Source organism: Nicotiana attenuata, unplaced genomic scaffold (assembly GCF_001879085.1).
Source record: "Nicotiana attenuata strain UT unplaced genomic scaffold, NIATTr2, whole genome shotgun sequence".
NCBI classification, from domain to species: domain Eukaryota; kingdom Viridiplantae; phylum Streptophyta; class Magnoliopsida; order Solanales; family Solanaceae; genus Nicotiana; species Nicotiana attenuata.
The window spans coordinates 67,755-81,852 of NW_017674149.1; the positions used below are offsets into that span (position 1 = coordinate 67,755).

Sequence of the window (14,098 nt, forward strand, 5' to 3'; positions counted from 1 at the left end):
GCCGTGCATCATATAACAGAAATATCATAGTTTGAAACCATAAACATGTGGCTATTCGCTTAACATCATATTGAACTTTTATACATAATCCATGAAATACACATGATATTATTCTGACCATAATTACATGACCCACAATGTACGCATATAGCAAACATATTACCAAGTCCTATAGGCACGTTATCTACCCATTGCATGTAGGTATTAAATTCTACCCATTCCCTTTTTATTAACAACCCCAATTGTTCATACAAAGGTTATTACAGGTCCAATAATGAGTAAAGTAGCAATATTACATAACAGTGAATAGGCCTATAGTAGGCCCAAATAAAATAACTAAATACCCAGCATTGCCGGGCCTTCAATATCTCTTTATGTAGCACACCCAGGCCTTCAACAAAGCCAGTTAATGTGTTTTCTTAGTGTTAGTCTCTCCTATCAAGGCATTCATCTTTGAGTCTCCGACTTCCAACTTTTTCGTCTTTTCAGCCAGATGTCTCAGTTTTCCACGACCATAGATTGCAAATTTTACGGACTGTGCCCATTCCAGATAGTTCTTCCCGTTTAATCGATGAGAAGTTAGCTGGAAGGACATGTGAGTGGAATCTCCTCCTTGTGTCACCATTTTCTGCCGGAGCTTCAAGAGAAGGACTTTCGGCTTCTCTTGATGTTGCAGAGTGGCGCTCTCCGTGAAAGGTTGTTTTGGCCATAAGGTATTAGGGAGCAAAATCCCGCTCTGATACCATGAAACTTTAGACACAAAAAAGGCAACATGTTGGCATCCCCCTCCAGAAACAAGGATTTTGAAAGCCCAATAACCTTGTAACATAGGTAAAGCATTTTGTCATTATAAAACATATTGGCGCATTTTAGAAAGCCGGTCCAACATGTCTTCTATACTCCAACATATATACCTCAACATCTGGATGTAGAGATTATTCCCATCAAAGTTGTCTATGGCTAAAGATTTGTACTGGTGCTTTGAGAATAATGATCCACAGTAATAGTGCAATATATATTGTTTCAGCTGTCTGTAACAGTATTGCTGTTATACCTTTATCATGTTAACCTCTTACGCCAAACCAGGACATTATGGAAAAAAATGGTTTTTCCTACTTGTGAAGGAGAAATATTTTTCTTTAAAAATTCCCAACCCCTACTCAATATTATTTGCTCTAATCAATACTAAAAAAAGTGGCTATCGAAAGAGAGGTTGGTGTACCTAACTTTTCGTGCATACAGCAATTGTGGTATTCACGAAATACAAATTAGTATTTCGAGTATAATTTTGGACATAATTACTATATTTTCTCATGACATAAAATGGTCGCTTTTATTTCACGAACTTGTTGTCTTTTCTGTGTCCAAATTAGTTGCATTGGTTACTTTTATTTCTTAATGGCATTCAGCCCAAGTTAATAGAATCATTTGTGTAAACATCTGGTAGGAAATTCAAGCAATCAACCGAGTAGAAATAAAATTCCACAATCAGCTGATGCGAAGAAGACGCTAAACATCAATGCAATTCAAGGAATTGTGCCATTAGGGTTAAGCCAAGTATTGGTGATGACTCCTCACTACAACAAATTTGGTCTACGGCAACATTAACTTTAGGCAACGCTTGAAAAGTGTTCCCAAAAGCATCTAAAGGGGCGTTTTTCTTGGGGTGGCCTTTGTCTCTAACTTTGGCTACGATGTTTAGGTTACGCTTCAAAAAAGTGCTTTTAAAAGGTAAAGAGTACGCTCCTTCAGTGTTGTCGAATCACAAAATATTTGGCAACACTTAGTCACCTATAATACAACGCTTTTTAACCGTTGATATTTCTTAAGCCTAAAAGCTACACTTTGTAAGTGTGGTCTAATGAGTTTCACCAAAGATTTCCCGCAATTTCTTAATTAATGAAATAATTCCTCCCATTTTGAAAGGGAAAATAAAGGTTTCGGCTAAGTTCTATTTTGATTCGCGATTACCCGTTCCTTCCCCTCCCCCCAAATTTATCTTTATTCTTTCCCAAAATTAATCTGCTTACTAACAATGGATCTCAGAGACGGAAATCGGGAACTTCCATCGGTTGCTGCTTCTAATTGTTGGAAACCTTAAAAAAAATTTAGGGCCGTTGAACTTTAATTTGTGTGAGTACTTTCCTCTCTTCTCTCTTGGGTTTTCGATTTCCATTTCAACTAATGTATGTTCTCTTTATTTTTTAGCTATTGCATTGTATGCTTCTTATTTTTCTCTATTATGTAAAATTTTTGTTGTCTCCTCGCTCATTCTAGAATTCTCTTTCTGATTTTGCTCTTATTGTGTCGTATTCTTGTTATCGTCTCGCTATTTCTGGTTACCCTTGCTGCTCTAAGGAATTCGGCAAACCTAGTCTTTGGTGAATTCAAGTTGGAACAGGAACTCTAACCGACTAAGCAACTCTATATAAAGGAGCTGTTAAGTGTTATTTATAGTCAGGAAAAATCTCAATATAGTCCATATGTCAGCTTGTTCATTTTTACAAGTAATTTCCATACCATCATTTGATGGCTATTGAAACTTTGACTTCTTCAAACCTTCACTGGCTATTCAAGTTGGAATATTTTTAGCCATTGTAAGACCCTTTAATGACATTACCTCACTGTTTGTTTTGTTCATTTTATTTTGCCCCTTCATAAGGGTTTGTTTTCGATAATCCATCATATATAGGTAGCCGCAGAACCAGCTTTGGCATTGGCAGGAGTGAATAATGAAGAAGATTTTACTTGGGTATTTATTCAATTGGCATTCTCTACCTTCTTTACTTCATTGTTTGCCTTGTAAGTGGGAACAAAAGAATAGCACAGGACTTTCTAAAATTATGCTAGTTTCTTATACAATCTTTGTTATTTATTTAGTTACTTTGGCAATTCCTTAAGATGTCAGATTCCAGCTTATCATAATGACATGTATGATACCTATTGATACATACACTACATTTGGGTTTAGTCATTCTACAATATGAACTGTCAACACTTCTCAGCATTTGGCTGTTTGGTTCGAACTGCTTGTAGAAAAGTTGCATCCTATACAAGCCACATCCAGTTAGGAATAGAAAAAAAATAAAGTACAAGAGTTTAATGCAGAATGACGTTTTAATATGTATTGTCCAGTTAGTGGAGCTGCGCATGGGCCAATATTTTCCTATGAAAGCAATGGATAACAATACAATGCTTATTGAAACAAGAAAAGGAGAAAATTATAGCATCAAAAGCATTATTGCTCCTTAGTTTTATATTAGCTTTTGTCAATGAGCAGACATCTTCTTTTCTCAATTGTAATTTTGTTTGCTTCTTCTTGATTCATGTTAATGAAATCATTTTACCTCACGAAAAAAAGAAGAACATAATGCTTAACCAGTGGTTGATGGTTTGCTAGTCATAGGAGATTCTATTTGTGAATGCTGAACTGGCGATTGATATGTTGCTTTACTTATACCAGTTGCATCTTCTCTGTGTATTTTTTTCTTATTTTCTCTATATTAAACAGTCTCTTTTGTATTGATTGTCGGACGAAAATGATCCGTACTTTGAATTCCTACCCTCTGTGATTCTTAGTTATCTTAGTTTATGAAAGATGATACTTTCTATTACAAGCAGTTATACGTAGCATAATGTACTTCATATTTTTAAGAGAATCAATTGATTATCATTTTAGTCTATTAATATATTCTTGATGTGGATACATTCTTTGATGGTAGATAGTAGTTTTGTATGATTTATTCTAAGATTTATACAGTCTTACCACACTCAAGGATGCTTCGATTGCTGAACGCAAAGTGAGTAATAACAAGCATTTGACCTTCACGAGGAACCTGCAGGATTGAGAGGTAGAAACAGTTACTCTTTTCTTAGTAGATTGAAGTCTACTCAAACTTACTAAATTTTATTATCGCTCTGTCTGATTAGTCCAGACCCCACTTGTGGGATTCCACTGGATTGTTGTTGTTGTGGTTGCCTGATTATTGAACTGTTGATAATTTAAACCCCACAAATGAAAGATAAAAAAGATAAGATATGGAATAGAAAGAAAAAGAAAATAGCAGGTATGTGATAATGCGTTTAGAAGCCATTCCAATAGTGAACTACCAGGTTTATTCTTATTATCTTAATATCACATGCAGACTGAAAGAGGATATTCCAAAATAGCTTGTCGTCACTTTTTAACAATATAAGCTCTTTCAGTATTTTTTGGAAAACTTCTGCTTATTCTCTAGTATACTACTAGTATTTATATAGAAGCATGCCTTTAAGTTTAGTGATGGTGCTTGTAGATTGCTGCTAGTTTGTTTTCTATGTGCGCGTGATGAGTAGAGTAAAAAGTGGTGATGAGTAAAGGAGGAAAAGAAACTGGTAGTTAAACTAGTCAGTATAATCTACAATCTATCAAAGTACTTGAACATTTTCATTTAGATCTGCACCTTATCTCATACAAGGCAACAATAGACAGTTAGTTCATCTTTGTTTGTTTCAATTGCAGGTATGGGGAGGCAAAGATACTAAATAGAACAAAGAGATTACAATTAGGGAACTTAAGGCCCAGAAACATTCAGAAGTTTTTGCTGGTTTGAACAAGGAAAGCTCACCTACTGCTTAGATTATTGGGTTGGTCAAGCTTATGAAAATGGATCAGTTACAAAATTACGAGATTGATGTGAAGGGTTCTAAGGCCTAAGGGGATCGCAAATGGAGTTTCTAATTTATACTAGCATCAGTAGTATAATGTGTTTAAGGTGTTATTCGTGATAGAATGTATCTTATTTTGTAAAGTTCATCTCCGGTGGCGACCTTTGAAAATTTTGCTTTATTAGTTAATTTAGTAAGTACATGATATATATATTTCTTTTGCGAAGTTCATTGCAAGTGTATGGACTTTGAATCTTTTCTTTTTGTTTATTAGTTAATATAGTGTTTGAGATCTTCATACTTTAGCAATGATCTCATAAGATATGAAAATTTTGATGATTAATGTGTTATACATATATATATATATATATATATTAACAAAGCAACGCTTTAAAAGCGTGGCCTCAAGGTAGGAAATGTAACCTTTCAAACATGTAGCATTAGGACATGAAAGCGTTGCCACATGAGGTATTACAAGTGTAACTTTTGTATCTTATAGGCCACACTTTCGAAGTGTTTTTTAAAGCAACGCTTAAAAAACGTGCTCTTAGGGAAAAGGTTACGCTAGTTTAGGCCACCCCCCGAAAAGCGTTGCTTAACGTCAAAAGGTGTGGCCTTTGACAAAACACCACACTTATTGGTAGTTTAGGCCACACTTTTCAGGGGTGGCTAAAGACCTAAAATGTTGTAGTGCCAATGGCTCCGGCGATGACTCCACTGGTTCCGACGAAGATTCCACCGGCTCGATCAGGTGGATCATGGGCAGATAGAGTGGAGGCGGAAATTACAGAGACGAGGGAGATGAGTAAGGCACAATTGAGCCCTTAACAAGCTCATGGAGTAAAATTGTGGGAACAGTACCGGAGGAGGAGGGTTTAAACCTAAATTGTGAGGAATTGGCAGGAGAAAATGTCAAATACAATGGATGATATCAAAGATGAAATTGTTTATTGGAAAACAACAGTGATATGTTATGTTTTGGGATCTAATCCCCCACCGGCTGTAATTGATGGTTACTTTCGGAGGATATGGGAAGGTTTGGGTATTGATAAAATTGCACAAGTCAATAGAGGAGTTTTTCTGGTACACAATTGAAAATAGAATCAAAGTAATTGAGGTTCCAGGGATGCCCAAATTTTCAAGTGAAGCTTGCACAGAAAAGGAATATAATGTTTATTTTAGTTCTTATTGTATAGAAGTTTGGTATATCAACAAAGCTAATTCTTAATACGGAAGAGGTCCAAATATGCCCGTGGACTATTTGAAATAGGACAAATATGCCCGGCGTTAATAGTTTGGCCCAAATATACCCAAACCGTTCAATAGTTGTGCAAATTTGCCATTTTTTAACGGTAACAGTATTTTTTCTTTTCTTTTTTTAATTAATTAAAATCAAAATATTTTTTTTCTAAAGAAATTTTTCTAAAAGTTTTTTTACTAAAAACTGAAGAAAAAACGGAAATAAAACAGAAATAAAATCTAAAAAGCAATTTTCTAAAGCAATGTCTTTGTAAAAACTGGAAAAAAAAACTGAATTTATTTTTACTAAAAATTGAAAAAACGAATAAAAAACTGAAAAATTATTTTCTAAAACAATGTTTTTGTAAAAACAGAAATAAAATCTAAAAAGCAATTTTCTAAAGCAATATTTTTGTAAAAACTGAAAAAAACTGAATTTATTTTTACTAAAAACTGAAAAAACGAAAAAAAAATTGCTTTAAAAAAATTGAATATTATTTTCTAAAACAATGATTTTTGTAAAATCTAGAAAAAAAACTGAAAAGCAATTTTCTAAAGCGGTAAAAACTGGAAAAAAACTGAATTTTTTTAAAACTAAAAACAGATAAAAAGAAAATATTTGTTTTTTTTCAGTTTTTTCAAAAACATTGCTTTAGAAAATTGCTTTTCAATTTTTTGTTAGTTTTTACAAAAACAATTGTTTTAGAAATTATTTTTCAGTTTTTTTTAAGCGATATTTTTCTAAAAACTGGANTTTTCTAAAAACTGAAAAAAAATATTTTGATTTTAATTAATTAAAAAAAGAAAAGAAAAAATATTGTTTCCGTTAAAAAAGGGCAAATTTGCACAACTATTGGACGGTTTGGGCATATTTGGGCCAAACTATTAACGACGGGCATATTTGTCCTATTTTAAATAGTTCACGGGCATATTTGGACCTTTTCCGTTCTTAATATGGGGCAAAATAAAATGTTAAGAATGCCATGACCAAGTAAATACACGCGCTCAACACTCCTTAGAATACTAAACCTGTCTATGGTTCCTTAGGTCGTAATTTAATAATTTTCCTTAGAATATATACTGAGTTATTTTTTTAAGGGGGATTAGTCTAACCATTTGACAACCATCATATGTCCACTATAGAGCCTAAGTGGTCCCGACCATTTGAGGAATTAGTGGCCCAAATATGTTTTTCAGCAAAACTTATTAAAATCATGGTATCTACCGATATTTAAGCAAGAATGTAGTGATTTATTTCAACAAGGGATCATACTATAAAATTCCAACCACTCAAGTTTATTTTTCTATAAAGGAAATAGAGTCATAGATGAAGTTGCGGAAACAGTCTTAGTGGTTTTAAACAGCAGCCTCTTATTAATTTCTTTGTTGAGTTTGTTGTTATTCTATTTCTTGTTTCGGGATTTAAATAAGGCGTTAAATCATAACATACAATTCACAAAAGTTATTACCTAAGCTCAGTAGTGTAACATATAAAGGCCATATTAACTTACTAGAGACTGGTTCCAAGATCGATATATCAAGACAAATTTGAAATATCACAAAATATTTCTACTGTACATCCACCATTGGCTAATAAAACTTATTGTTTCTCAAGTTGCCAGTAAATATTAGTGCATGTTATTAATAGAAAAATAGGAGTGATTTTTGCCTTCTCTCTAATATAAAAAGAAACGGCCAAAATTGAATTTTTCCAGAATGAGTTTTGAAATAGTTATACACATGTATTGAGCTCTATTTCTTTTGCTTTTATTTTATTTTTTTAAAAAACCCCACAAATTTTACCAATATACTTCACCCGTCTCATAATATGTGCCGTGATTCTCTTGTGCACGCCCTTTAAGAAAGAATAATTTTTTACTATTTTACCCTTATTAAATATTTTATGTGTCATCTATATCAATGACATTATCATATTTTTGCTAAATGTGAATGCAATTGATTATTAAGGGTAAAAAAGGAAAAATATTATCAATTTTGTCTTGAACTTCTAAAATGATAAAAATAATTTGAGACAAACATTTTTAATAACCACAACACATGTTATGAGACGGAGGAAATATTATTTGACAAGAACAATTTTATGTTTTTGTCCGGGAGGAGCTGTCCAAGGATTTTGATGAGGTCGTTTTTGGCTTTATACAAACGGAAAAGGTCCAAATATGCCCGTGAACCATTTGAAATAGGACAAATATGCCCGTCGTTAATAGTTTGGCCCAAATATGCACAAACCGTCCAATAGTTGTGCAAATTTGCCATTTTTTTAACGGCAACAATAGTTTTTCTTTTCTTTTTTTAGTTAATTAAAATCAAAATATTTTTTTTCTAAAGCAATTTTTCTAAAAGTTTTTTTTTACTAAAAACTGAAGAAAAAAAACGGAAATAAAACAGAAATAAAATCTAAAAAGCAATTTTCTAAAGCAATATTTTTGTAAAAACTGAAAAAAAACTGAATTTAACTTTACTAAAAACTGAAAAAACGAAAAAAAATTTCTTTAAAAAAACTNAAAAAAAAACTGAATTTATTTTTATTAAAAAATGAAAAAACGAATAAAAAACTGAAAAATTATTTTCTAATACAATGTTTTTGTAAAAACAGAAATAAAATCTAAAAAGAAATTTTCTAAAGCAATATTTTTGTAAAAACTGAAAAAAAACTGAATTTATTTTTACTAAAAACTGAAAAAACGAAAAAAAATTGCTTTAAAAAAATTGAATATTATTTTCTAAAACAATGATTTTTGTAAAATCTAGAAAAAAAAAACTGAAAAGCAATTTTCTAAAGCGGTAACAACTGCAAAAAAACTGAATTTTTTTTAAACTAAAAACAGATAAAAAGAAAATATTTGTTTTTTTTTTTTTCAGTTTTTACAAAAACATTTCTCCAGAAAATTGCTTTTCAATTTTTTGTTAGTTTTTACAAAAACAATTGTTTTAGAAATTATTTTTCAGTTTTTTTAAGCGGTATTTTTCTAAAAACTGGAAAAAATATTTTGATTTTAATTAATTAAAAAAAGAAAAGAAAAAATATTGTTTCCATTAGAAAAGGGCAAATTTGCACAACTATTGGACGGTTTGGGCATATTTGGGCCAAACTATTAACGACGGGCATATTTGTCCTATTTTAAATAGTTCACGGGCATATTTGGACCTTTTTCGTTATACAAATGAGGGAAAAGAAATAGTGGAGGTTAATTGTCGCATTAATTCTAGCTAGCGTTTGGCCATAGATCCCAAATTTATTTTGAAAAATCTGATTTGGGTGAAGTTTGATTTGAAGATGAAAATGTGTTTGGACATACGCTTTCAAAACATATTTTCCAACTTTATTTTGAAAAAATATGTATATAATTCCCAAGTTTTGGGATTTTGGCCCAAAATCAGCTCTGGGATTTGAAATTTAGAATTTGGGATTTGGCCAAAACATGAGCAAAATTTATGGCCAAACATGAGTTTTGAAAATAAATCCCAAATTTATTTTGGGAAAACTTATGGCCAAACGGGGCCCTAGTATTTTGGAAGTTCATTTATGACCTTTTACAAAATAATGGCAGGAAGGTGAGCTACATTTTATATTGATTGTTTAAAGTAATAATCTCGACATCTGTAGCTTTAAACTAAAATCTGACTAATATTGCTAGAGATATTATTGGGAGTTTTCCACATAGTAAATGACTTTTCAACTAGAGAAAGATTGATTTCAACCTCCCCTAAACGTAAAAGTCGTCTATTTTTAAGTCTTTGACAATGTAAATATGAGGTGTTTGGTTAAGCTTATAAGCTGGTCAAACTGGCTTATAAGCACTTTTTGGCTTATCTATGCGTTTGGTAAAATTAAAAGTGCTTATAAGTTAAGTGCTTATAAGCCAAAAATAAGCCAAAAGCCATAAGTTGGTCTCCCCCAACTTATCAAATTTCAGCTTATAAGCACTTTAAGTTTGACCAAAATATTTATTATTCTATCCCTAAAATACTTCTTTCTAAAACAAAACTCTTCGTATACCCAGTTCTTCAGCTGCATATTATTAATTTCAGCACTTTTATCCAAACACGTAACTGCTTATTTTTTAAATCAGTTTCAGCACTTTAAAGTGCTTATCAGCATCTAATGCTTATCAGCTACTCTAGATCAGCTAAGCCAAACGGGCTCTATATACCACGATTAGTTTGCTTAGTGAAAGTGAAGGGTAAACATAAAAAAAGAAAGGGAAAAAGATATTCTCTTTAAACTATGAATATAGCACGGGTTAGCCAGTTATCGGACTGGTAACTGAATAATAGCCAGCGTTTGCAAAGTCTTGAAAAATAGCCATTACTTTGCTGCAACACGGAAAGTTCCAGCATAATATACTGGAGATTGGTGCAGCTGTGTATGAACTTCTAGCATATTATGCTGGAACTCCAACATACAGACTGGAGAATGGAGCACATGTGTATGAACTTTCAGCATATTATGTTGGACCAGTATATTATGCTGGAAGTATACCTGTCTAACAGGGCGGGTCAGCCCGTTTCCGGACCGGCCCAGATCGATTTAAACCGGAACCGGTACAAGGGGGTCGGGTGGGGCTGGGTTATAGGGGTAAGGGGGTTTGTTCCGTTCACATTTGAACCACCGATTAATCGGACCGGTCAAACCCGGTCAACGAACAACACTGTTCATCCAGTTAACCGGCCCCCGCCGGACCGGCCCAGACCGGTATAACGGTAACAATTTTTTCTTAAGCTTGGGCCTCTTCTGACCATTGGCAACGGTCCATTTCATAATATGGTCGTTGCCAAACGGCTGAAATTCACATTTAGCCCAATTTTTGGGTTTTTTTTAAAAAAATTAACCCCTTTGAAAAACTATAAATGCACCCCCCCCTCTTCCTCATTTCTTAACGCATCTCTCAATTCTCAATCTCAATTCTCATATTCTCTCATTCTTCAATCTTCACTTAAAGTGCAATCAACTATTTGGCTCTTCTTTTTTTTTTGGAATTTAATTTATCGTAGTATTTATTATTTGAAGAAGTTTGAACGATTGAACTTCAAAATTGGAACAATTGACTTTTTTTCGTGGTAACATTGGAGTTGCGAAATTATCAAGTGCTCAATTTATTGCCGAATTCGGAGCACTCCCTCCAACTCTTTCTCTTATTTACTATTTTATTTGCATATTTAATTGTTGCTAGTAGTTAAATTTTTACAATATGTTCAATGATGCAAAAGAGTTGGTAATAAGGTTACTAATCGGGGAAATAAAAAAAGAGGTAGTACTTCAGCATTTGGTAGTAATTTAAATACCTCTACAAATATTCCTGAAACATTACCTGATAATAATATATATTATGAACAATTCCAGGAAGATTTCGGTATAGAAGATAATGAATTAGAAATGAAAGATGAGATACAACTTACACCTAGTGGTGTTGGAACTGGTAGCAGGGGTGGCAGTCGTGGTGCTAGTAGTAGACCACCTGTAGCCCCGACTAGTAATCGTAGAAAAAGAAGTAAGGTTTGGAATTTTTTTTAAAACATACTGAATAATGATAGAGTTAAATGCAAACTTTGTAATGATACTTTTAAACATAAGAGTGGAGGACAACTAGGGGGGACTGGGACACTTAGTAGACATATGAGAATTGAGCATCCTATAGAATGTGGCTCTGATGGAGATGGAAATCAAGCAACTCTAAACCCTACTACAGGAGGTCTTATGAAATATGATAAAATGAAGGATCGTGAAGAGTTAGCAAAAATGATTGCTTTGGGTTGTCTACCTTTTTCTTTTGCTTCTTCATCATATCTTATTATGTATATTCAATGGATTTACAAACCTTTATTTAAAGGTATCCCTAGAAGTACTTGTAGATCTGATATCTTTAGACTTCATGGACAATATCAAACATACATACGTTATTTGTTTAGCCACCTTCCTTGTAGAGTTTTTCAAACTTCTGATATTGGCCATGCTGTTAATGAAAATGATTATTTGACAATTACATGTCATTGGATTGATGATAATTATTGTATGCAAAAACGTATTATCGCTTTTAAATATGATGTCATACTGCTGCATTTATCAAGGCCACTCTGCCATTTACAATACCCCCATCGCGTATTTAAGTCGTCTGCAAAGGATTCTACCCGCCGCTCGATGGAAATTGTACTTCAAGGCGGCCACCGCGGCTCTTCCGCCGCGATGACTTAGCCAACGACACGTGCCCTTGGGGGCCAAAGGCCCCTACTGCGGGTCGGCATGCGCCCTTCTAGCCCGGATTCTGACTTAGAGGCGTTCAGTCATAATCCAGCGCACGGTAGTTTCGCGCCACTGGCTTTTCAACCAAGCGCAATGACCAATTGTGCGAATCAACGGTTCCTCTCGTACTAGGTTGAATTACTATTGCAATACTATCATCAGTAGGGTAAAACTAACCTGTCTCACGACAGTCTAAACCCAGCTCACGTTCCCTATTGGTGGGTGAACAATCCAACAATTGGTGAATTCCGCTTCACAATTATAGGAAGAGCCGACATCGATTTTTAAAATTACTATACTATGTAGTTTTTAATAGCAGCCTCAATGAAAAAAGTTTATATGATCACAAAATTTATATGGTCCTTTTCTTGGTCATTGTTAGAACTCTCATAGATTGAATTCATCGAATAAACTCAATATATGCGTTATTGGGGAATGTTTAACCCTATAGAGAACAAATTGTTGAGGTACATGCCACGTACATATTTGGCATATAACTTTCTAAGCGAATTACTTATTTACCAAGGTATTGAGATAAATGTAATTCGGATGCAACATATAACTTATGTCACTCATGGACAAGGAATTCCTATCCCCTTGAAAACTTTTGATCATATAACTGTGCCATGACAATGATGTAATCAAATATTTATTAGGCGAAATTTGAAGTAATAATAGAGAATTCATAATTTTACATCTGGGATCCAAACACAGATGTATCTATGAGTTATGATCCAGCCTTAGTAAGGTCAGTTTATTCATGTCCTCGGTTGTGCTACAACTTTGAGAGTAATAGTAGTTTTCGGCATAACTTAGAGTCGTGTGATCTAGCAACAAATCACAGGACTTTGTTTTCTTTGAAATTTATGAAAGACGGTCAACTAATGAAGAGGGGACCACTCGTTTCCGATCCAAAGTGAACTGGGTGTAAGTATTGGGTGGGCCATAGTTATTCGTGTATAGAATAGAACAGAGCACATAAATGTGGGCCAGACCTCCACTTTCCTTTGCACAATCATAAGGCTATATTCGTAAAAATTGCACGGGCGCCCTATTTGGTCGGCCCCATTTAATCTATACCCATTTTTTTTAAAACTTTTAACTTGTATCCACTTTTTAAACAACTTCAGCCCCCCTTCTCCTCCTCCTTCTCCTCCTCAAAGTTATATCCGCCCTCAACCTCTTTCTTTTATGGAAGCGCCGATCCCAATTAGTTTACTAAGTACACTAAACAAAAATAAGCAACTGATTTGCGAGGATTGAGTTGGAATGTCGATTCAAAACTTCAGCAGGAAAATTTATATTAAAGTACCAAACAGCACAGAAAAAGAATTCTACAATAATTGGTGAATTGGAAATTATGATAATTATTGCAGAATTTTCGTACAATACGTCTCATTTCACTTATTTATTAACTTGATTAAGACTCGATCTTGGTCCAATGATTGCACCACCAGTGTTCATTATTCACTTGATTAAGACTCGGTCATACTTCTGGCGAAAGATGGCAAAATGAATGTGCTTGTGATCTGTAAAAAAAACGAACAAACAAAACNCTCGGTCATACTTCTGGCGAAAGATGGCAAAATGAATGTTGCTTTGTGAATCTGGAAAAAAAAAAAAGACAAACAAAAACTTCAGCTCTAGAGCTCTAGAACTTCAGCTCTAGAGCTCTAGAGCTGAAGTTCGCCAGTTACAAAATAAAAACTTGCTGTTTGGTACTTCAATATAAATTTTCCTGCTGATAATCTATATTAGCAGAAGATGGCAATAATTGGTGAATTGGAAATTATGATAATTATTGCAGAATTTTCATACAATACGTCTCATTTCACTTATTTATTAACTTGATTAAGACTCGATCTTGGTCCAATGATTGCACCACCAGTGTTCATTATTCACTTGATTAAGACTCGGTCATACTTCTGGCGAAAGATGGCAAAATGAATG

General features: G+C 33.7%; 1 long non-coding RNA gene across 6 annotated transcripts; it reads left to right on the forward strand.

Moving 5' to 3' along the window:
• Positions 1-1,843: 1,843 nt before the first annotated feature.
• On the forward strand, positions 1,844-4,952 carry LOC109218099. Of its 6 annotated transcripts, XR_002066721.1 has the most exons (4): positions 1,844-2,133; positions 2,693-2,752; positions 3,761-3,851; positions 4,502-4,952. It is a non-coding gene; the product is annotated as an uncharacterized LOC109218099 (long non-coding RNA). The 6 variants fall into 6 exon arrangements; XR_002066718.1 differs by having other exon boundaries at positions 1,844-2,752; XR_002066717.1 differs by having other exon boundaries at positions 2,663-3,851.
• Positions 4,953-14,098: the final 9,146 nt, after the last annotated feature.